Genomic DNA, 23,559 nt, shown 5'->3' with positions numbered 1-23,559 from the left:
TTCAATGTTTTCAGGGGTCAATGACTTTCTGTTGTCGGACAGAATTAATTTACACACTGAAAATAGAACGACGACGGATGTAACTAGGCAATACTTGTACACTGGCACTGATTGCTGGGAACATTCTTCTGGCAAAGACTGCCTGATTCTACTTATGTAGTTGCTTATGGATTGAAGTCAGAAAGAAGGAAATAGCTGTTGTAAAAAGGGCCACTATCCATCTGCGACACTGAAAGCACTGTCCTTGATCAGCGAAGGTTTCTCGTGTTGCCAAGGGATGTAAAACATAAATTTGCCAGAAATTGACTGCACAGTTCGGTGATCAAACATTGTCAAGGACGCATGTGTTTGCCTGGCATAAAAACTTCAAGAAAGGATGAGAACATGTCGAAAATCAGCAACACGATCGCCGTCCTCGGATCAGCATTACAGACAAAAACATTCGTACAGTTAAAGACATTATTGATGATGGTCGGTGGGCATGAGCGACGCACAATTGCTGCTTATTACTGCGAGCTACTGAACAAAGCAAGGGTTGCATATCGCCGCAAACGATGAGACCAACCGATTCGACAGGTCACCCTCCTCCACGACAAGGCGCGGCTCCATACTGCAGCTCTAACTTTCTCCACGCTACAGGAAATGTACTGGACTACACCTGATCTTCCTTCTTACTGTCCGGATTTATCACCCTGCAATTTCCATTTGTTCAGACCACTTAAAGAAGCTCTAGAAGGGCAATGATTTGAAGATGACGAGTGTGGAAGACTTTGTGTGCAACTGGCTGATGACACGACCCTGTTCTTTATACAATGAGGGCATCAAAAAGCTGCCCATACGCTGGGACAAATGCATTTCCAAACCAGGAAACTATGTGGAAAAATAAATTGTAATTGCCTTGTGTTTTTCAATAAATGAATTTAAATAAAAAATAAAGTCCCATTTATATTTGATCCCCCTTTGTAGTAAGGATGTAAAGGAGTGGGCATATAAGCCACTGGTAAGACCACAATCAGAGTACGGTTCCAGTGTTATGGACCCTCACCAAGATAAATTTATTCATGAACTGGGAAAAAATACAAAGAAAAGCAGCAGGATTTGTACTGGGTGATTTCCAAGAAAAGGGTAGCATTATAAAAATGTTGCAAACTTTGGGCTGGGAAGACATGGCAGCAAGGAGACAAGGTGCTCGACTAAGCAGTATGTTCTGAGCTGTCAGTGGAGAGATGGCGTGAAATGACAGTAGATGAAATAAGGTTAAATAGTAGTTTTTTAAAAGAAGAAAAGATCAAAATATGAAGATAAATTGGAATTCAAGTGGTCAAATTGGGGCAAATATTCATTTATAGGAAGAGGAGTTAGGGATTGGAATAATTTATGAAGGGAAATAATCAATAAATCTCCAACTTCTTTGAAATTTTCAAAGAAAAATCTCAGTAAACAACTGAAATGAAATCTGCCACTTGGGTGACTTCCCTAAATGCAGATCAGTTGCTTGTTGCTTATAAATTGTTTCACAACAAATTATTTTGCAGAAAGCTACAGTACAGATAATTGTGGTGAGATTAATGGACCTTGCCGTTGTCGAAGAAGCAAAATGTAATTTATTGAGAAAAATTGCCAAGTTTGAAGTAGTGACTGATGGTTGCATATGGTAGTTTCTAAATAATAATAAAAAGGCCACACACATCGGGTGAGTTGGCCGTGCGGTTAGGGCGCACAGCTGTGAGCTTGCATCCGGGAGATAGTGGGTTTGAACCCCACTGTCGACAGCCCTGGAGATGGTTTTCCATCGTTTCCCATTTTCACACTAGGCAAATGTACCTTAATTAAGGCCACAGCCGATTTCTGCTTTCCCGTCCCATCGTCACCATAAGACCTATCTGTGTTGTCTGTGTTGGTGTAATGTAAAAAAAAAAACTCCACCACACACACACACACACACACACACACACACACACACACACACACACACACACACACACACACACACACAAAAAAAGAAAAAAAGTGCAATTGTAAATACAAAGACTTTTACTGATATGGTCTACATTTTCTATTTGTTCAGCTGAGCTTTCCCTTGCTTATGGGATTTATGAGTGACATCCAAGGAAGTATTATTAATAGGCCTTGCTCACGTTGGCATCTCTGATCCGACATCACCAAGTCAATAATGAATACTAATAAAACTCGAAGATTTAAATAACTTCTGGACTTCGTAGTTATTCTTGTAGTGACTAGCTGGAACGTAGATAAATATACATGGTATCAACCACTACCATGTGGGGAAATTCTACCAAAAATTTGAAGTATTATATGAATGACGGAGTGCCTTTGAAATACTCACAGGACATGGGTGTATTTAAAAAAAAAAGAAAAAAAAGAAAAAAAAAAAAAGAAGCTGAAAACCCTAATTAGGTTGAAGGGGCTTCATTCCTGAACACACTTTTGAAAATTACAAGCCAGCAAGAAACTGGAGGTGTTGGATAAAATTCCACAAGTATTCAGTTTTGAACCTCTTAGGATGAACTTGGCAACTACAACCAGTTTAATCACCTAGCCCATCACATTGGCACAGTTTTGCAACTTGTACACTGAACAAAATACTCTGCTATATGTCCAGTGGACATTTTCCACCCTTCATTTTCTTCTCGCTGAGAACTTGTAGTTTCTGACACAGAAGGGTTCTTTAAAGTCCATTTGGTTTGTATCACATGGATGAACAGATCCATTTAGTCTGTATACCAAATTAAGACTGTTTTCACAACTTTTAGGAACTCATTTTCATAATTCATTTCTGGGACAGTTCTTCTTGTTGTGACCTGAAAAAGATAATGAAAGATTAACAATACCAATCAAATGAGATATCCACTGACTGATCAGTCCACATTCTGTGATGTAATAATAAGATCTGTTATTAATAACGATAAGCAGACCTGGCCAACAGCTGTAAACTGCAGATGATGATGATTATGATGATTATTAATAACGATGTGATTGGTTAGAAACAAGGCCTTTCAGTGTCAACCTTTTAACAGCAAAAATGTGAAAAGGCTGTTTCCTACAAACACATTCTGTGCTTAATAATGCTTTTATTTCAACCCTAATGTCTTAATCTTTTTGTTCATATTCATCTATTATAAAAATGTTCTGACTGGAGTGTGACGATAAAGTTAAAACATTTAACGAAAAAGTCCCATGCCGAGTTGTAGTTGTTGTTCATGTTAAGGGCTTGGAACATATAAACTCAATGTATTATGCAGTAATTATGACTAAACCTAAATGTTTTAATATGTACATCAAAACACATAGAAACCTTTCAAACTTCAGTTAATAATACACATTTCTTAATATTTTGAATACACTATATGATCAAAAGTATCCAGATACCTATTCAAAATTGTCTTCTAGGTGCATCTCAGGTATACCAATCATCATCATTTCCCAACTCCATTTCCCAGGTGTGGTGTACAAGAGCTTGCCATCTCCTTCTGTCTTCACACATCTTCTGTTCCAATACATCCTCACATTTGTGTCCTCTCTCCTCTACATCTGATCTTACAGTCTCTATCCAGCGTTTTCTTGGTCGTCCCTGTGGTCTTTTTCCTATGAGACTAAGGTCAAAATATTTTCTGGCATTCTCACTGAAGTCTGTATTTCTTTATGACACTGGTAATAGGAACCTTGATACCAGCTACTTTCCTATTCACTTCATTTCTGATCTTGTCCTTTCTGGTAGTCTGGTTCATGATTCTAATGAATCTCATTTCAGTTGCTTGGATTCTACCTCATTCTTTGTTTAGTAGGGTTCATGTCTATAAACCAACGTGAGGATTGGTACGAAATAAGTGTGGTACATGACTGTTTTCGCTTTTTGTGGTATTTTGCAGTCCCAGAGAAGATTTCTGACTTGACTGTAGAAGTTTGATGCTTTCTGTGTCCTAACGAGTATTTCCTACCTAACAGTGTTTTCTTTTGAGATTGTGCTTCCGAGCTACTTGAAGTGGGAAGGTGATTTGATTTTTAATCTTTCCAGAAATATATTTGAGCTTGTCTCTTCCCTATTGATGGTCATTTCCACTGTCTTTGATTTGCTCATCTTCAGTCCAAAATTTTTGAATGTATTGTTCCATTTGATATAGATGTTGATTCCTGTAGGGAATCTGAAATATTTGTCCCAAATGAGTAAATTTATAATACCAATATAAATGGTCCATTACTGGACATTATAAATTTTCCAGCTAACTCATTCCTGGCTGCCAGCTTTTCGCTCCCGTGTGCTCAGTTGGGCTCATCAGTTGGTACCTAGCACACCTCCACGGTATGCACTAGCCAGCGTCAGGCTGTATAAGAGTATATGACAGGGTACTGAGGGAAAAAATGTTCACCATACTGGGGGACTATGGGATTACGGTTAGATTATTAAAATCAATCAGGGACATTTATGTTGACAATTGGGCTGCAGTGAGAATTGATGGTAGAATGAGTTCTTGGTTCAGGGTACTTACAGGGGTTAGGCAAGGCTGTAATCTGTCATCTTTGTTGTTCGTAGTTTACATGGATCATCTGCTGAAACGTATAAAGTGGCAGGGAGGGATACAGTTAGGTGGAAATGTAGTAAGCAGCCTGGCCTATGCTGACGACTTGGTCTTAATGGCAGATTGTGCCGAAAGCTTTCAGTCTAATATCTTGGAACTTGAAAATAGATGCAATGAGTATGGTATGAAAATTAGCCTTTTGAAGACTAAATTGATGTCAGTAGGTAAGAAATCCAAGAGAATTGAATGTCAGATTGGTGATACAAAGCTGGAACAGATAGATAATTTCAAGTATCTAGGATGTGTTTCCTCCTAGAATGGTAATATAGTAAGTGAGATTGAATCAAGGTGCAATAAAGTTAATTCAGTGAGCTTGCAGTTGCTATCAACAGTATTCTGTAGAAGGAAGTCAGCTCCCGGATAAAACTATCTTTACATCGGTCTGTTTTCACACAAAATTTGCTTTACGGGAGCGAACGCTGGGTGGACTCAGGATATCTTAAGTTAGAAGTAACAGACATGAAAGTAGCAAGAGTGGTTGCTGTTACAAACAGGTGGGAACAATGGCACTCGGAATGAGGAGATTAAGGCTAAGTAGGAATGAACTCTATGGATGAAGGTGTGTGTATAAACGAGCTTTGGTGGTGGGGTCATGTGAGGCGAATCGAGGAGGATAGATTACCCAGTAGAATAACGGACTCTGTTATGGAGGGTAAGAGAAGTAGAGGGAGACTAAGATGACGATGGTTCGACTCAGTTTCTAACGATTTAAAGATAAGGGGTATAGAATATGATGAGGCCACAGCACTAGTTGCAAATAGAGGATTGTAGCGACGTTTAGTAAATTCACAGAGGCTTGCAGACTGAACGCTGAAAGGCATAACGGTCTATAATTATGTATGTATGTATGTATGTATGTATGTATGTATGTATGTATGTATGTATGTATGTATGTATGTATGTATGTATGTATGTATGTATGTATGTATGTATGTATTTGCTTTCTATTGATTTGGTCATGAATTTCAAGAACAGGAGCGATAATAACTTTTGTGGATATAATGGTGGTGGCTGCATTTCCACTAGTGGAAATGGACATAATGGATGTGGACATAATGGTAGGTACTTGTATCTCTCTTTAGTGACTGGAAATAAGGGTCTATGCAGCAAGCTTGGCAGTGGACATACAAGTCTCTGCAGCAGCCCATGGTTTTTAACCTACAAAATAAGCAATGTAGAAGGCATTTTGAAGCTCTACGCTAGTGTTAATCAATGCTAAATGATGTGAAGAAGGAAACGGTGGTCTTATTTCAATTTTCATTTTTTGTGGACTTAAGGCTCTTTGCATCTTGGCAACTCAATTATTAATTATAAACATACCTTGTCTTGCTCCAGAATCATATACATTAAGTTACAGTATCTGAAATAATAATAGTTTTGAAGTTTTCTCAATATAAGCGTTAAGAAACTTACGCCACCAAGAACCTGACTCCCAACTGATATTCAAAGATTTCAGTTTTCTGCTATATAATGACCACAAATCCAAACAAATGTACCATTCTATAGCCACCTGCCGTTATAAAAAAATACCTTTCTTACGGCAATCTTATTCTTTTTTTTCTTCATCTTATTATGAAAGTTTCATTTGGCAATCCCACTTAATATTGAAATATATTTTCATTTTTCTCTTCACCTTTCAAAATGTATTTTCAGTATAAAATATTAAAACACTGAATGTACTGAACTTTCCTCATTCACACAGTTAAACTCCTCCTTGTTGCATCACTTGCACAGTTCCTTCAATGAGTTAAAAGTTTATCCCATTAGTCTTCTAAACATCAATTCAGACAATTTTTTCCATTTTTTTTTTTTACAAGTTGCTTTACATCGCACCGACACAGATAGGTCTTATGGCGATGATGGGACAGGAAATGGCTAGGAGTGCGAAGAAAGCAGCTTTGGCCTTAATTATGGTAAAGCCCCAACATTTGCCTGGTGTGAAAATGGGAAACCACAGAAAACCATGGGTTCGAACCCACTATCTCCTGAATACTGGATACTGGCTGCACTCAAACGACTGCAGCTATCGAGCTTGGTCAATTCAGACAAACCATCCATGTTCATGCTAATAAGCTTTGTATACAATTTTATATTCCTTTAAAATACTTGGATGAACAAGTTACAAACATGACCAAAAATATAGCTTCCGAATGAGATAGCTAAATCAAATTCAGGAAGCTCAATCATCAAAAATTTCATTAATATTTTATCAAGTTACAACATTTTATCAAGTTACAAACTTGTAATGCTGTCTGGCTTGCCAGTGGTATCTATTAAATTATCGTATCATGTGTAAGTATCCTTCCGCACAATTTTCCTTTTCTATTACATTTACCGAAGATTCATCCACTTGGCTTTATATCTTCTCTTAGACTACGATCTATTACATCATTCTTCATTACACATGTAGTCATCATCATCATCAGTTTGCCCTTCCAGCGAGCCGGGTATGGTGTTTGAAAACGAGCGTCTTCCAAAGCTGCCTATTCGAAAACATTTCGTTGTCCAAGACAGATTCCCAATTCCATCCTCTTCTCTCCACGTCTTCCCTCAGTTGGTCCATCCATCTTCTTCTTCTTCATCTTCCAGCTGGTCTTCTACCTGTTATTCTCTTTTCCAAATAAGTACATGGTAACCTTGTGGTATTCATTCGTTTAACATGCCCAAACCATTTAAGTCTAGATGACCTCTTTCCTCCATCGATTCATTTAGACCTAGGTTAGATCGGATCTCATCATTTTTCACATGATCAAGTCGGGTCTTTTGGAGGGCAGTTCTAAGAAATTTCATTTCACAGGCTTGAATCCTACTACAATCCTTTGATGTTAGTGTGCAGGTTTCCAGAGAATATGTAAGGATGGAAATGAAATATGACTTGTACAGGGTCATTTTTGTTCTTTGTGGGGCCTTCTCATCCCATAGTAGGTGTCTAATGATACTGTAAAAGTTAGAGCCTTTGGTTACTCTACACGTGTAGTCTTCTACACAATTACCTTTCTTTCTTATCTTTTGAAATTCTGACTTACTTACTTTTTAAAACGTCTGCCTTACTTTCTTAAAACAATGACAGAAACATTCCTTTTTAATTGCCAAAAAATGAACCCTTATCAAAGAGATACGGACACATGAACATATCCATGCATATGTAGATACGACATACGCACAATATAACATGAGTACAGATAAATGAATATAACATAAAACTTAACATTAATAGATAAAATATATACAGTGTGTCTGAAAATGAGTTACGGAAAATTTATGGGCATAATAAACCCAATAATGTAAGAGAGGATCTCATAACCTTTAAATCTCGTTCAACTGACGTGTAATTGTGGTTGGATTCCTTCATATGTATACTTGTGGCTGAGAAATGGTTATATCTAATAGCATTTAATGTCCCTTACTTTACAGGATGTTTTGTAGGACTGACAACTAATTTTATACACCCCTGACCTGAGATATTTGTTGTTCTTGTTGTTGTTGTTATTATTATTATTATTATTAATATTATTATTGACGAAATGTTAGTACCAAGATGGAAAATTACCACCTTCCCCTTACCCTCCTCGTTCCTTTATACTTTCCTCAACATGTGCCTTAACCTAATTCCTGGATAACACTCTATTATTCCCATTTAAATCCCCAATCACCTTCCAGTCAGTATCGCTCTTACATGGTATCCCAGTGATACCAATTTCTGCTCATTAAACTTCTCCTTGCTGCATTAACCAGATCTCACACATCCCCAACTATATCAGTACCTATTCCTGCTTACCTTATGTTGTTGGGACCAACATGGAAAATTACCACCTTCTCCTTTTCCTCCTCCTTCCCTTCTACTTCCCTCAACATCTGCGTGAATGATGCCTGATACAGTATTGTAGCGTTTTACTTTGTGATAGGGAGCAAGGGCTGATGATACGTAATACATAGCCTCTCTCAGCCAAATGTCAAACCCAACCTTCTCGTGGTGCTCCCTGTTATCACAGACTGGATCAATGGCGACCGAGTACCGGCGGTATAACCGAAGTATACACTGTTAAGAAGATGAAAGGAAATGCTCTTTCTTCAGTATATACACCAACACCCGTGTAAGGGCCAGTGCTTTGGCCTTAAGGTGGCAGCCCCACCAAGGCACTCGGAGTTTATGGGCCAATAAGTCGCCGGGCGGACAAAACGCTGACGACCTTTAGCGCGAAACAGGTAACACGATTTGGATGTTGGAATGTTCGTACAATGAGAGAACCTGGGGAGCTGAAACAGATCATCAGAGAAATGGAAAATTAGCGACTGGATTTTCTTGGTTTAAGTGAAGTGAGGTGGGATGACTTTGGAGAAATGAAGTGCCGGAATGGAATGACCCTCTTGTACTCAGGGCGAGAACATAGAGAGATTGCAAGGGACGGTGTTGGACTGTTACTGAGCAAGAGAGCAAAGCAGGGACTTCTGGAATGGCACCCTATATCAGAGCGAATTATCATAGCTCGTTTTCAGAGTAACATACGCAATATCTGCGTAGTGCAGTGTTATGCCCCAACCGAGCCGTCTGAAGAGACAGTGAAGCAGGAATTCTATGCAGCATTATCAGGCGTTTTAAAGAAAATAAAACGGAAAGAAGTTGTCCTGCTCATGGGAGACTTTAATGCAAAAGTGGGAAAAGATTATGAAGGAGTGGAACACATTATGGGAAAGCATGGGCTTGGTGAGCGAAACGAGAACGGCAAATCATTCATTAACTTGTGTGCAGAACATGATCTGGTTATTGGAGGGATGCTTTTCCCACATAAGGAGTGTCATAAAGTCACATGGGTGTTACCCGACCATCGCACAGAGAATCAAACTGATCATGTGGTAGTAAGTCGTAAATGGAGGGGCTCGCTTCACGATGTGAGAAATAAGAGAGGAGCGGATGTTGGATCTGATCATCACTTGGTGATGGCTTGCTTTAAGTTTAAGATATCAGCAAACACAAGAATTTTCCAGAGGTGAAGTAGACTTTATGACACTGGCAAGCTGAAGAAGGAACCGATAGTAGAAAACGTTAAGTTACAGTTGAAAAACCGGTTTGTAGTCCTAGATCTAGAAGCAATTGAAGGAGTAAAGGAAACATGGGGAGCCATTAAAGAGACTTTAACAGAGACCTGCGAAGAGGCATTAGGTCATAGAGAGTTGCTGAAGAAAGACTGGATGTCAGAAGAGACATGGGAGAAGATTAAACAGCGTAGGGAAACGAAGCAACTTATCCTCAACTCTAGGACACGGCATATTAAAAGAACTTGAGAAGAAATACAGTGAGTTAGGCAGACAAGTAAAGAGGAGTGCTCGCAATGACTGACGTAGGCAGGTCAAAGAATACGCAAGCCAAGCTGAAATAGCCACAAATAAAGGTGATGTGAAGGAACTGTATCAGATAACGAGGACATTATCCGAGAGGAGTTATAGGCAGAAGCGTCCCACTCGTAGTAAAGGAGGGACTATGCTTACTAGAGAACATGAACAATTAGCTAGATGGAAAGAGCATTTTGAGGAAATACTCAACCGAGGAAATGATCAGGAAGATGAAGTCGAAGAAGAGGAATGGGACGGTGATGCTCACATCCGTGTTGATGAGCCTTCGATGGAAGAGATTAGAAAAGCACTTAAACAGATTAAAAGCGGGAAGTCTCCTGGGCTAGACAACATTCCACCTGAAGCCTTAAAAGTTGAAATAGATGTAACGGCTGCAGCATTATATATCTTATTCAAGAAAATTTGGCAAGAGGAAAAGATGCCAAAGGAATGGAAGAACGGGCTCATAGTTAAGCTGCCTAAAAAGGTAGACATAAGTAACTGGCTTCCGAGAGAGTTGTAGTTATGTAGACTCGATCAACACTCTTCGGATCATCACTGAGCAGAGTTGTGAATGGAACTCTAATACGTATATGCTCTCTGTGGACTTTGAGAAGGCTTTCGACTCAGATGACAGGGACGTCATGTGGTGCCTGTTACTGAAATATAGAATCAATCAAATCAATCAATACTGATCTGCATTTAGGGCAGTCGCCCAGGTGGCAGATTCCCTATCTGTTGCTTTCCTAGCCTTTTCCGAAATGATTTCAAAGAAATTGGAAATTTATTGAACATCTCCCTTGGTAAGTTATTCCAATCCCTAACTCCCCTTCCTATAAATGAATATTTGCCCCAGTTTGTCCTCTTGAATTCCAACTTTATCTTCATATCGTGATCTTTCCTACTTTTATAAACGCCATTCAAACCTATTCGTCTACTAATGTCATTCCACGCCATCTCTCCGCTGACAGCTCGGAACATACCACTTAGTCGAGCAGCTCTTCTTCTTTCTCTCAATTCTTCCCAACCCAAACATTGCAACATTTTGTAACGCTACTCTTTTGTCGGAAATCACCCAGAACAAATCGAGCTGCTTTTCTTTGGATTTTTTCCAGTTCTTGAATCAGGTAATCCTGGTGAGGGTCCCATACACTGGAACCATACTCTAGTTGGGGTCTTACCAGAGACTTATATGCACTCTCCTTTACATCCTTACTACAACCCCTAAACACCCTCATAACCATGTGCAGAGATCGGTACCCTTTATTTACAATCCCATTTATGTGATTACCCCAGTGAAGATCTTTCCTTATATTAACACCTAGATACTTACAATGATCCCCAAAAGGAACTTTCACCCCATCAACGCAGTAATTAAAACTGAGAGGACTTTTCCTATTTGTGAAACTCACAACCTGACTTTTAGCCCCGTTTATCAACATACCATTGCCTGCTGTCCATCTCACAACATTTTCGAGGTCACGTTGCAGTTGCTCACAATCTTGTAACTTATTTATCACTCTATACAGAATAACATCATCCGCAAAAAGCCTTACCTCCGATTCCACTCCTTTACTCATATCATTTATATATATAAGAAAACATAAAGGTCCGATAACACTGCCCTGAGGAACTCCCCTCTCAACTATTACAGGGTCAGACAAAGCTTCACCTACTCTAACTCTCTGAGATCTATTTTCTAGAAATATAGCAACCCATTCAGTCACTCTTTTGTCTAGTCCAATTGCACTCATTTTTGCCAGTAGTCTCCCATGATCCACCCTATCAAATGCTTTAGACATGTCAATCGCGATACAGTCCATTTGACCTCCAGAATCCAATATATCTGCTATATCTTGCTGGAATCCTACAAGTTGAGCTTCAGTGGAATAACCTTTCCTAAAACCGAATTGCCTTCTGTCGAACCAGTTATTAATTTCACAAACATGTCTAATATAATCAGAAAGAATGCCTTCCCAAAGCTTACATACAATGCATGTCAAACTTACTGGCCTGTAATTTTCAGCTTTATGTCTATCACCCTTTCCTTTATACACAGGGGCTACTATAGCAACTCTCCATTCATCTGGTATAGCTCCTTCGACCAAACAATAATCAAATAAGTACTTCAGATATGGTACTACATTCCAACCCATTGTCTTTAGTATATCCCCAGAAATCTGATCAATTCCAGCCGCTTTTCTAGTTTTCAACTTTTGTATCTTATTGTAAATGTCATTGTTATCATATGTAAATTTTATTACTTCTTTGGCCTTAGTCTCTTCCTCTATCTCGACATTATCCTTGTAACCAACAATCTTTACATACTGCTGACTGAATACTTCTGCCTTTTGAAGATCCTCACATACACACTCCCCTTGTTCATTAATTATTCCTGGAATGTCCTTCTTGGAACCTGTTTCTGCCTTAAAATACCTATACATACCCTTCCATTTTTCACTAAAATTTGTATGACTGCCAATTATGCTTGCCATCATGTTATCCTTAGCTGCCTTCTTTTCTAGATTCAATTTTCTAGTAAGTTCCTTCAATTTCTCCTTGCTTCCACAGCCATTTCTAACTCTATTTCTTTCCAGTCTGCACCTCCTTCTTAGTCTCTTTATTTCTCTATTATAATAAGGTGGGTCTTTACCATTCCCTACCACCCTTAAAGGTACAAACCTGTTTTCGCATTCCTCAACAATTTCTTTAAACCCATCCCAGAGTCTGTTTACATTTTTATTTACCGTTTTCCACCGATCATAGTTACTTTTTAGAAACTGCCTCATACCTGCTTTATCAGCCATATGGTACTGCCTAACAGTCCTACTTTTAAGACCTTCCTTTCTATCACATTTATTTTTAACTACCACAAAAACAGCTTCATGGTCACTAATACCATCTATTACTTCAGTTTCCCTATAGAGCTCATCTGGTTTTATCAGCACCACATCCAGGATATTTTTCCCTCTGGTTGGTTCCATCACTTTCTGAATCAGCTGTCCTTCCCATATTAACTTATTTGCCATTTGTTGGTCATGCTTCGTGTCGTTCGCATTTCCTTCCCAATTTACATCTGGCAAATTCAGATCTCCCGCTACAATCACATTTCTTTCCATGTCGTTTCCCACATAGCTGACTATCCTATCAAATAATTCCGAATCCGTATCAGTGCTACCCTTTCCCGATCTGTACACTCCAAATATATCAAGTTGCCTATTATCTTTAGAAATGAGCCTTACACCTAGAATTTCATGAGTCTCATCTTTAACTTTTTCGTAGCTTACAAATTCTTCTTTCACCAGAATGAAAACTCCCCCTCCCACCTTTCCTATCCTATCTCTACGATACACACTCCAGTGCCGTGAGAAAATTTCTGCATCCATTATATCATTTCTTAGCCATGATTCAACTCCTATTACAATATCTGGTAAATATATATCTATTAAATTACTTAATTCTATTCCTTTCTTTACAATACTTCTACAGTTCAGCACTAACAATTTTATGTCATCCCTACTTGATTTCCAGTTCCCTGTTCCCTTATCACCGCTCCCTAGGCCATCCCGTTTCCCTGAATGTACCTCCCTATTACCCTTCCAAACAAATTTCCTAACTTATACGTACCACTGCGGTTTAAATGAAGGCCATCCGAGCGCAGATCCACAGAAGATAGTCAACCTGATTAAGGAGACATACAATGGCTATGAGTGCCGGGTGGTTCATGAAGGCAAGCTAACAGAAGCATTTGGAATGACCTCCAGAGTTAGGCAAGGGTGTGTCCTGTCACCTATCATCTTCCTTCTGGTGATAGATGATATAATGAGGAAGTGTACGCAGAAAAGAAGGGGTTTACAGTGGGGGCTGCTAGAGAGACTGGAAGATCTGGACTACGCAGACGATATTTGCTTGCTGACACACACCTTTCAGCATATGAAAGAGAAACTCAAAGAACTAGAAACTGAGGCATGAAAACAGGACTCAAGATTAATTCCAGTAAGACCAAAGACATGAGGCTGTTCTCAAATACCCAAGAACGATTTTGTCTAGTTGGACAGGAAACTGAAAATGTAGATTAATTTTGCTACCTGGGAAGTATGGTAGATAAACAAGGCAGGGCTACAGAGGATGTTAAGTCACGCATAAGGAAGGCTAATGTGGCATTTGAGCAGCTCTATCCACTGTGGAAAAACCGTGCCATATCTCAACAAACTAAATTGAGGATATTCAACAGTAACGTCAAATCAGTCCTCCTCTATGCATGTGAGACCTGGAAAGTCACTAAAGGAATTACTAAGATGCTGCAAACCTTTGTAAACCGGTGTTTGCGCAGGATCCTAAACATTCATTGGCTGGACACGATTAGTAACGAAGATCTATGGGAAGTGACTGGGGAAACACCCATTGAAAATCAGATCAAACAGCAGAAGTGGAGGTGGATAGGACGCACGGTGAGAAAGCAGGATGGAGCCACTGAGAAGCAAGTCCTGGAATAGAATCCGCAGGGACAGCAAAAGCGGGGTCGACCACGGCAGACCTGGAAGAGATCCGTATTGGAAGAGGCAAGTGAGGCAAGAAAAACCTGGGGAGAACTACGTCGGAGGGCCTGCAGCAGAGTCCGCTGGCGAAAATTCATTGAAGCCCTATGCTCCTGAAGGAGCCACAGGAAATATGTAAGTCAAGTCAAGTTACTTTGTGATGAAAACCAGTCCGAATTATTGCGAATTTTAAATTAGTGAGGGTTTACTGTACTGAAATACCATATTCTACAAACAGATTTCATGACAGTAAAGTGAGGTATAACTGGTAAACATTCTACTTACATGTGTTCTAATTACAAACAGCAGTCTAACTGAAACTATAGACATGTACTTATACTAAATACATAAATATAGACAGATTTGTTATTGTTGCCATTGATGCTTTTACGGCCCGTACTTATAGACATGATACTGTATAGGCTTTTGGGCTTATGCTGTGTCAAGAAAATAAGGTGAAATTCTGTACGTTTCACAGAGAACTGTGCTCTGCATCATCAGAAAAAATCTTGACTGTCCACGAGAAAGGCTTCTTAAACAATAACTCTTTAAATTTAGACGTTATAATAGAAGTGGAAATTGTACCATTGTAGCATGTCTTAAACTAATTCCTGGATAACTCTCTATTATTCCCATTTAAATCCCAAATCACCTTCCAGTCAGTATCGCTCTTACATGGTATCCCAGTGATAACAATTTCTGTTCCTTAAACTTCTCCTGTTGTGCCTGGAATGCATTCTGTCTAGCTTCTCCATAGATGAGTAACATATCCACACATTTGTCACACAGTGAATAGTGTGTGACACATTTGTCAATGGAATACACTGCGAAGGAGTGAATAAGCTTTGTGTTGTGACCTTCCCTGAAGGAGGGGAGTTCACTTCTATTATAACATCTAAATTTAAAGAGTCATTGTTTAAGAAGCCTTTCTCGTGGACAGTCGAGATTTCTTCTGATGACTCAGAGCATAGTTCTCTGCGAAACGTAAAGAATTTCACCTTATTTGCTTGACACGGCATAAGCCCAAAAGCCTATACAGTATCATGTCGATAGATTTGTTATCATTACAATGTGCAAATAGAAATAAAAACTGCCGTTAAATGTTGAAATTTTGAAAGCACTCATCCTAAGAAAAAGACGAAGAAGTCCTATCCCGAGAAGAATGGAGGTACTGACAAGAGAAAGGTGTCAATGAAGGGCATGAAAATGAACATCCCTCTAAGGTCACAAATCTAATAGCATTGAGGACAGAAGAGAACAAAAGCTGACCATGGAAAGTCATATAAAAAGACAAAAGGAGTCTGACACACGAGAGTCAGACTCAACTAGGAGACCCTGACATTAGCAGGAATTCTGAAAATCAACTTTACCTTCTTGATGACAATTAGAGCACTTTCTTGCTTTCTTTGGACCGCCAGCAGTATAAGGAGCAGGGCGCTTTGTTCCTTTATGACCAAACCCTGAAAATATATTACAGACAAGCAAAGTTTTATGAATACAGTTGAGTTTATAGCTGGTAAAACATTTCATAAATATGTGAACATACTAAATGATCTTGAATTTAATTATCCTTGATCAATTGTTTATATTAACCAACTATTTACATAATGAGGGTGAGGAGGTGATGGTCTTGCGGCCAGGACACAAGCAGCCAACATTCCAGTTAGGTATGTCGTACATGTTCTAAGTGTGCCCATTAGAACCATAACAACACACAGCAGCAGGTAGGAATGTAGCTCCGTGAACTCCCCTCCTTCAGGGTAGGTCACAACACAACACAACACAACACAACACAAAGCTTATTCACTCCTTCGTAGTGTATTCCATTGACAAATGTGTGGATATGTTACTCATCTATGACGAAGCTAGACAGAATGCATTCCAGGCACAATGCCTGTATCAAGAACGATATCTGAATGGACGACACCTGACAGGCATAACATTTCGGAGTGTGGAAAGACATCTGCGTGCAACTGTGCCCCTGGGAAGGTCAAAGCCTAATTTGTCATTTGAACACTGACTTGTTGAATTTTTAACCAACATGAATGAACTTTATTTCATCATCATAATTACATGTTTTAATATTCATGCCATTTTATCATATCTTTTAGCTTTTGTATCATCATAACATCAATGTATTTTAATTGTCTTGCCATTTTGTCAATTTTTAGCTGAAGATGTTCCATAATCGGAACGAAACATGTACTAGAGATTATATGGTTTATATTATGTAATTAATAAACCTATTATATAGAAATTGATAAGTATTGGAAGGTGGGAACCTACTCATAACTTAACCTTAGTTGATCTGTAGGTAGCAAACTGAGCAGTATTATCCTTAAGGACTAGCAGTGTTACAATAGATTGATTGCATATCTTCATGAATTTCGAAGGGCTGGTGGATCAATCTGTGTAGCTATGAGTAGGAGTGGAATTTGCCTGTGAGATTGTTCCACCAAAAATTGGAAATGGCTGGAGATATTTCAGTGAAATTTGGTAGATGTATACATTTAGATGTATTCTTAACTTAAATAATAGGCTGTAAACTGTACTCCAGAGCTAACTGAAATGAAGCAGTAAAAGCAAATGTAGAGCAAGTCAGCAAAAAAAAAAAAGTCTGACTGTGATCCTTGGAAGTTTGATGATGATGATGATGATGATGTTGATGATGATTATGATGATGTTTGTTGTTTAAAGGGGCCTAACATCGAGGTCATCGGCCCCTAATGGTACGAAATGAGACGAAATGAAGTGACAACTTAAAAGTCCAAAATCCTCCACTAACCAGAATTCAAAGCATGAGGACGAAGAATGAATGGATGGATAGATATGAATTTAAAACGATCAGTGGATCCAACCCACAGTGCCTCACATGCACAGAAGCTGGCACAAAACAATAGCATTACTGACCAAGGGACTGCTTCTATAGCACGATGCTGAATCGATTATGCATATAGTCGAATCGGGTCCAAAATCCAGGTCATCGGCCCCTCTTAATGGTATTTATTGCTAGGAAAGTAATGTTGCGGTACTAAACAAAAGTAGCGGAGACTCACGGTATTCCACACATTATGGTACTATTCACAGGTAGTGTAATGCGCACATGTAACACCCAGACCTATGGTGTTTCGCACATTGCGGGACTATTTACAGACAACGCAAACCTATGGCGTTCCTCAAGTGAGTGGACTAACTACAGGGACTCGTACTATCCTGTGAAATTCCTCACATAGTGGGAACTGAGCATAGGTAAGGCAGAACCATGGTGTCGCTCATATACGAGTACGAATCACAGGTACTGTAGTCCCCACATCCTGATTCATATGCTGTTGCTACTAATCACAAACCTATTGCGTACCTAACATAGTGGTAGTACGCACAAGTAAATGCAACCCACTGTGTTCCCTGCGTGATGGTACTAATTACAAGTAGTCTCATGGTTCTAATTGGATCATCCTTTGGTCGCCCCTTTTAGTCACCTCTTATGACAGGCAGGGGATACCATGGGTGAATTCATCTGCGTTCCCCACCCACAGGGGGGCCTTGGAAGTTTAACCATTTTCTAACAGTTTCAGATAGAGCAAGAAAAGTAAGGAAATGGTTTTAAGATATTACGCAGATCTATAAAAAGAAACCAGAAGCATATGTCTATCTCCAGTCGAAAGCTCACAATAGTGTTTGTATGATTTTCATCTTCACTGTTTTCATAACTGTTAAGTAATTCACTCAGCTGAAACTTTGAATAATTACACTTATAAACTACCTGAAAAAGAAAACATATGGTAACAAAATTATACCTGAAAAAGGAACTTAATGAAAATACAATAACATGTTTCATTCTTGAAAGAAATCATTCTATCAAATCACACTCAAACATATTTACAAACGTATAAACATTTATGTTTAAATTCTTTTAAATCCTTAAAACTTCAAATTTTTAACTTATCTTAATGAAGTCTTCACTTCTCTCCATTCTGGCATAGAATGCTAGAATGAAACATGCCATTCTTTTATAATTACATTATTTCTTTTTCAGGTATAACTCTGTTTTCATATGTTTTCTTTTTTCAGGTAGTTTATAAATTTATTTATTCAAAATGACAGACTGAAGAACCTGACAGTTATAATTAACTCTGTCAAAACTGAAGAGAGATGGCTTCGAATATAACAAATTTACTGTTTTTGGAACAATGAAATATTTGCAGATTATTCCTGAGACAGTTCACGAAAATTACCAACCCCATAGGTGAGTAAATTTAATGACAGTGAAAAGGCATTTTACGGGATGTATTTCAAATTAATACTTTTTGAGATATTGCCTCCTTAACTCTCTTGGTGCCAGGCGGTAGTGCGAGCTCCGCCCTTTAAATTGCCAGAGCCGATCTGGTCGGCCGTTAACAATCCAGTCGGAAGTTGCCAGAGCCGATTACATCGGCCGGCTTAAAATTCTGTGATATACGTAATTTTGAGGCAACCTATAGTGGGGTGCATACTTTTGTTACAACCTGTAGTAAAGGGGCTACACGTTATTGTGTGCCTGGCCTTGCTTTGGCAGTTCTAAGAGGGTGTTATACCTTTCACAAGAGTCGTTTCCTGTGTTTACAAATACCGCTAACCGGTCAGTAAGAGATTGCTCCTTGCAGTGAGTGGATGTGTGACAGGAAAATGGCATGTTATTCACGTGATAATTTTTCAGCAGGTATTGATGACAATAAATTAATGCAGTATTTAGAACAGTGCGAAGTTAACGCTGATGATTTATCGGATAGCGATAGGGAATTTAGTTCAGAGAGTAGCGATGAAATTATACCAGACACGTCCGCGGAATCACCGCAGCTAAAGAAGAGACGTTTAATTGTGTCTAACTGCACTAAAGCTACTCTGAATATGGTGGTAGATGAAACTAGTGATAACGAATATGATGATGATGATGTCTCTGGAGAACATTTTGTGGAAATTTGTCCCAATGAACCCGACCACATTCCTCAACCTCCTGTCTCCTTCAAGGAAGTTCTTGGACCTAAACATGCCCTACCGTCTGATTTTCCGCCCATATCACACTTCAATTTACTTTTCACTCACTCTCTGCTAAACCTTATAGTCACATATAGCCCTCTATCATTACCTAAATGCCGGTCTCCACGGGCCAATGTAGCGTGCCTGCCTTTCACCCGGAGGTCATGGGTTCGATTCCCGCCCAGGTCAAGAATTTTCGCCTAGTCCTGAAGGTTGGTTCGAGGTTCACTCAATCTAAGTGACCCTAAGTGATTGCAATTGAGGAGATATCTGAGGGTGAGAGGACCCCGGTCTGGAAAACCAAGAATAATTACTGAGAGGATCTGTCTCACTGACCATGATTCACCTCGTAAACTGCAGGTACCGAACTGAGCAGCGGTCGCTTAGCAGGTCAAAGCAAATCAGGGATTTAGTGCCATACATTTCTTAATTTCGTAAATTCTGTTGTATTGTAAAATGATTTTTCTAATATATACTACAACCGAAAACGAGAAACTATTTTTTTCTGAAAACAAAAAATATAATATCAACTATTACTTTTTACTTATTTAATAATTCAGAATTATTTCAATACTGTCTTGTCCGCACATAGAAAATTTGTTGTCAGTATCACGCGAATTTTATCGGTGAGTAAAATTGTCTTGTTTTTACTAGTGACATATGTTTGAATTTTTATTTTTTACGTTTTTATTTTTCTCGTTCAAATTATTTATTCTTTATAATTGTATTTAGAAATACATTATACATAATTACGTATATTCTTTTGTATCGTAAATTATTTTTTCAAAGTAGATACTGAGAGAGAAAGTGCGAAAATATTTTTCTCTTCCTCAAAATAAACGTTATCGACAACTATAAATCAACAATAAAAGGTCTTTGACCCGTTATATCTCTCCAAACCAGTTTCTTATTCTACGTAGTCGATATGTAGAAAATTTCATGCCGGTATTTGCTATACACCGGTAGATATACGCGAATTTTAAAATACGTGTATTTCCACTGAAAACGGCCTGGCACTTTACAGTAGTAGAGTGGAGGCGGAGCTCTGGCCTCTTCCAGCTGATGGGGAGCGGCCGACTAGATCGGCTCTTGGCTCCAAGAGGGTTAAACAGGAAATAAATTATCCAACAGTGAATGAGCAGACTGGTGCAGGTGTATTCATTTGACAGAGCGGTTGACTCTGTTCAAAGGCACACAAATCCAGTTTGATAAAGATCATTCTGCAAGCACGCCTTCGTACTATTGTTAACAATATAGTGGTTACGTTAATTGTTTGTCATAGGAAAATATGGCTTTCTGAAAATTATTCTCTGTTGTAAGCAGTGTACCCATGGAATGATTGGTGTCTACTGAATTTTTTTTTTTTCAAGCTATGTGTTCTGTTAGTTACTGGTGTACTCTTGTAATTGAATGATCTATTAACAGTCTGGGCATCTGGTAGCCTTCCTGCTTTGTATGCAACACACTTGTGAAACTTTCCAGTTTTCTTAGGCCTCTTTCCAGATTAGCTTTCATCAACATAAGGCTATTTTATTAACTCTTTTGTCACCATGGCCCTGCATAGGATGATTGCCTAGTTGTACTTCCTCTTAAAACAATAATCACCACCACCACCACCCTGCTTAGGGCAAGGTCAAACCTGATCGTGACGCAAGTGTAATAGACTAATATAACTTGGAAACAATATTCTTTAACCATGGGTAAATAATGTAAATATTATCATCATTATTATGACTTGTGACGTATAGCTATGAAGTGTTTACATCCATTTATATTATTATTATTATTATTTACATAGTTATGTACGGACGATTGTATTATTTTTAAGTTATGCCATGAAACATCTGCCGTATTTATTAATATGAGTTTAATGTAAGAACATGTAATTAATAGTATACAATTTATTATTACCTATACATATGATGTATAATCCAATGTAACATTGTGCAACACACTGTAATATCCAGAATAACGTATCTCTGGCACAAAATAGTTATACAAAATTCTTTACATTGTAACTAGGCTATTGGAGACTTGAATTTACGAGAAAATATGTTATACATACAATTTACAAAATATACGTTTAATGTTAACCTACTAATAATAATATTAATAATAATAATAATAATAATAATGAATAATAATAATAATAATAATAATTAATAATAATAATAATAATAATACTACAAACATACAATTTACAAAATATACATTTAATGTTAACCTAGAACTAGAACTAGGTTAACATTAAATGTATATTTTGTAAATTGTATGTATTCACTATTGTCAATACGGACCAAAAATGAGATTAATGACTTGTAAAAATATGTTATGTCATATTCCTCTAGAAGCCTGGCCAGGCAACATATATAAAGAGGCAGTCTTGTGAGTGAGAGTTGAGTTGTTTTAATGAGACTTGTGTGGAAGTCATGTTAAGCAAGTGTTTGAAGTCAAGTATGTGAATTGGTTTTGTTGGGTTAGTAGTTGACATGCACCTGTTGCAGTCTTCTTCTGATTCTTCGTGTAGTGTTTGTTATGATGGCAGCTTATTGGTGCATGTATGTCGATGTAAATATAATCTGTGAATAAAACAGGGTACACAACTGACAGCATTTTGTGTGCGTCTTTGTGAATACGTCAACCTGTATGACAGCTAAGACCAAGAAAGCTAGGACTGCGTGCCAAACTGAAAGCTAGTTGAAAAGGGAAGGTTAATTTAACAGTCAGCAAACCAGACAAGCTGCTTCGATGAGATGCTTAAGTCTTCAGAAGGGAATTTTAATTCAAGTATGCCAACTTACATAAGTGAACAGATCAACACAGAGTAGTATGTCAGTGATGCTATTTATAAACAATTCCTGAATCTATATGAGCAAAACGATAGGCAATAGCAAGTCTCCAATAAAGAGCTAAAATGACACGCACGATTAAGACTACTTTCCTTCTTGAGATTTGTTCTAACCATTGAGCTACCTTGTCATACCATACTTCTCTGTTTGTAAAGTTTCTTTTATGAAACAAAAATATTGTCTGTATGATCATTTTCATGATATTTTTCCATACATTATCCTCATCATCATGATGATCAAAACGTTCTATTTTAAGTTTTTTTTTTTTTCATGTATAATTCTGTTTATCATATGTTTTCCTTTCCAGGTAGCTTGTAAATTTATTTATTACAAATTAGTTTTGGCAGACTGAAGAACTTGAGTTAAAAAAGTAAAAAATGATGTAGAATACACAAAAAATTAAAATACTGAAAAATGGGGAAAGAGATTCAATATGGAGAAAAGCAAGACAATTGTGGTGACTAGAGGAGAGGGAACAGTAAACTGTGAACAAAAATATTGAAGTTGTGGAAATCTCAAATGCCTACAAAGTGAATTAAGAGGAGAATTCAAGATTAGATATGGGAAACATCAAGGGGATACGATTTTGGAGTGTTATGTATTATACAGCATGAATCTACTGAAACAAAGGTATAGTAATGAAGGCTCAAGAAACGATGTACAAATCACATTTACATACCTACTATTTTAAAAAACAAAACAAAAAACTAGTAAGCAGCAAGGTTGGATGAATAATGCAGGAGCAAAAATTAAGAAATTAAGACATATAGAAAGAATAACAGATGGAAAAGTTGAGACATAATGTGGAGAAAAATGAGCTAACCTTGTTTGGACATATTATAAGAAAGAATGCCAAAACAATCTAGATGGATTAATAAATGAAACGAGCATTGGGATCTGAACTGAGACATAGTAATGGATAGGAGAGGTACAGAGATGAGTGAAATGGAGACAGTCATATTTGTCTACACCCAATTGCATCAGCATAAGGTTGCTGCTGCTGATAACCATGATTGCTCTACAGTAAATGCAGTGTATTGTCTAATAGCTTAAATCCTCAGTTTAGTTTTGAAAATTTACCACTCCTTCTAGCTAATTACTTTCCTATTTTACATTGTAAACAGTAATTATGCAACTACAGCCCTCGTATATTCACTAGCAACTATATACTTACCACCACCCCTCCCATCTCCACCTCTTCCTCCTCCTCCTCCACCACCTCCTCCC

At 38.1% G+C, this 23,559-nt stretch overlaps 1 long non-coding RNA gene across 1 annotated transcript; it reads right to left on the bottom strand.

Moving 5' to 3' along the window:
- Window positions 1–2,394: 2,394 nt before the first annotated feature.
- LOC136886131 (uncharacterized) lies at window positions 2,395–23,555 on the bottom strand. Its single transcript, XR_010861705.2, has 3 exons — window positions 23,507–23,555; window positions 15,838–15,927; window positions 2,395–2,822 (listed from the first exon to the last, which is right to left on the bottom strand). It is a non-coding gene; the product is annotated as an uncharacterized lncRNA (long non-coding RNA).
- Between the last annotated feature and the right edge of the window lie 4 nt (window positions 23,556–23,559).

Source organism: Anabrus simplex, chromosome 1 (assembly GCF_040414725.1).
Source record: "Anabrus simplex isolate iqAnaSimp1 chromosome 1, ASM4041472v1, whole genome shotgun sequence".
In the NCBI taxonomy this organism is placed as follows: domain Eukaryota; kingdom Metazoa; phylum Arthropoda; class Insecta; order Orthoptera; family Tettigoniidae; genus Anabrus; species Anabrus simplex.
The sequence above is the reverse complement of the archived record's forward strand: the minus strand, read 5'-3'. Positions and strand labels throughout refer to the sequence as shown.